The sequence below is a fragment of the Propithecus coquereli genome, unplaced genomic scaffold (genome assembly GCF_000956105.1).
Source record: "Propithecus coquereli isolate 6110/MARCELLA unplaced genomic scaffold, Pcoq_1.0 Scaffold179, whole genome shotgun sequence".
Classification (NCBI taxonomy): Eukaryota; Metazoa; Chordata; class Mammalia; order Primates; family Indriidae; genus Propithecus; species Propithecus coquereli.
Genome location: NW_012142634.1, coordinates 176,799 through 179,145, shown reverse-complemented (window position 1 = coordinate 179,145; position 2,347 = coordinate 176,799). Strand labels below are relative to the sequence as shown.

The following is a 2,347-nucleotide window of genomic DNA, read 5'->3' as shown; positions in this document are numbered from 1 at the left end:
AAAACGACTGCACATCAATCTCACCTTCTCAGGGGAAAAGAAGTCATCCTTGGGCAAAATTATCTGAACTGGTCTTAAAATCACCTTGTTCTCTTAAGAAGGATTTGGGAGAAAAATGTAGGCCTTTACGGAGCCTCTCCTTAGTTTTGTAACCTGGAACAGCACCCTGAAAGCTGGATCAGCACAATCCTATGTTGCATGATGGGTGATAGCACCCAGATCCTAGCCAAGCGCAGACAGAGTCAAGGGCTACCAATCCTGACATAAGACCCAAACCTCCCACTAAAAGGGGCCAATCAACTGGGATAAGTAGCTGTTTTCCGTTTATGTAGTCCACAGCTAAGGAGAGGGGGGGAAAAAAACCCTGCAAACCTGCAATTCAGTATCAAAACTGTAACTGAGATAAGTTACTGTTAAGTGGATAAATTAAAATGAAACCAAAATGTGGCCTAATAAGGAACAGTGAGTTCCACCTGGTCAGCTGACACCATTCTTTCCCAAGTCCTCAAACCAGGTGGCATCTTTTAACAAAGTCCAGGATCTGGAGCAAGGAGGGATCCCCCTGCCAGCCGGTGGGGACTGCTGGGAAACACATATGCTAGCATGTCATTTGGAAGTCAGTTAATATGTTGTAAGCAGCGCAAGACGCTTGCCTGCCTTCCCAGGCCAATAAACAATGCCATTCCAACTCCTGCAGCAGTCAGTAGGAAACAGTGCCTTTTCTCCACCATCCAACAATTCAACAAACATTTGTTCCTGTTGAACAACCGTCAGCCGGCTCCATCTGCACCGGCTCATGCAAGGCGAGCCCGGCGGCGGCGGCACAAATGCCCATCCCAGGATCCCCGACCCGGAATGCAACCGAGCAAGGGGGCCACTTCCCCAACACCACCGAGTCCGGAAAATGTACCGTATGGAAGACTCAGAGTGTGGCCTATAGGAGGCAGAATCCCATTCATCAAATGCTGCAAAGAGCTTTTCTTTGTTCACCATGGTACTAAGTACAGTACGTGTTAATGAACACCGGCAGTCAGACGGAGGGAGCTCGGCTTCAGGGGGCGTCCGAAAGCGAGGGACTCCAGCAAGCCTGTCCGCGCGATTTATCGATGCTCCGGTTCCCTGTCCCGCACAAGCATTGTTCCCCAAGTCCGCGGACGGGGGTGGAGGGCTGGGGGTGGAGAGTGGGGGTGCCCGAGAAGACACTTGGGGCAACGCAAATCGCAGAGCCTCCCTGGATTCTGGGTGTTCTCGCTTCCTTCGTTCCCACCCCACCAAGAGAAACCCTGAGCCGGGAACCCGACTCTCACGGGCTTGCAAATCCAGGACTGGCAAAAATGTGACTCGACCAGTGTGCCTGTGACGGACGGCCCTTCTCGCCATGTGCAAAAGCCACGCCGGCGCGGGCGCCCCCCACTCCCCAAGCCCCGGCCGGGGCCACCCCGCGGGCTTCCCCCGCCCAGGACGGAACTCCCCCTCACCCCCATCGCGACCGCCCCGGCCAGCCCAGCAGCCGCGGAGCCCGCCGGCTCGCGTCCGCATCCCGGGGGTGGCGGGTGCAAACTTCCGTGAACAAAAGAGTTGTCTGCAAATGATGCGAGAACTTCGGGGCGAGCGGGGCCGCCTGGCTCCCGGGGCTCGGGGGTTGGGGCTCGGCGCCTACCCCACTGCGGCGAGCCTGGGATCCAGACCAGAACGCGGAGAGGACACCCCCGGGCGCAGCCGAACCCGCGCCCGCCCGGCCGGCCGGGGAGCGCAGACTTTTCCGCAGCGGCCAGGCTGGCTCGTCCCCCTGCCTGCGCTCTGACAAGTCTCACGCCTGTACCACAGGCGGGACTCAGCGCCCGAAGAAGCCACCCGACCCAATGCAAACGCGAAACAAGGCAGAAAAAAAAAGGGAACAAGCAACATTAGCAAAAAAGGGGAAAGAAAAAAAAAGGCAAGCCCAGTGCGCACGCGAGCCGAGCTCCCTCCAGCCGGTGGCCGAGACGCACACGGCAGAGACCTCGCTCGGGGCCGGCCCCCCCGGTCGTCGCCGCCGCCCGGCCCGGGGTCGCTTACTGTGCGTGGCGGGGCGCTCCGGGCGAGGGCCCCGCGCGGTCACCGCCGGCTCTTGCCAAGTCGTCCCGGCTGCCCGCCGCGCGCACGCTCTCCTGCCGGCGCCGAGCGCTTTGTACCGAGCGGCTCCCGGGGAGGAGGAAATCGACTTGTCACTTCCTGAAGTGTTTGCAACTCGTCCCTTTAACCGGCCCCGGCCAGGCCGCCCGCGCCCGCCGCCGCCGCGGAGCCGCCCGACCGCGGCTGCGTGAGCTCGGCCCGGCGCTCAGCGGGCGGCGTCGCGGGCCCGGGC

At 60.4% G+C, this 2,347-nt stretch overlaps 1 protein-coding gene across 1 annotated transcript in view; it reads right to left on the bottom strand.

The window, feature by feature from the left end:
- Positions 1 to 2,347, bottom strand: part of FAM53B (family with sequence similarity 53, member B) — a 122,547-nt gene extending 120,200 nt beyond the window's left edge. Inside the window, exon 1 of the mRNA XM_012642454.1 lies at positions 2,059 to 2,347. The gene's annotated coding sequence lies outside the window, so the exon portion shown is untranslated. The remainder of the gene's footprint in view (positions 1 to 2,058) is intronic.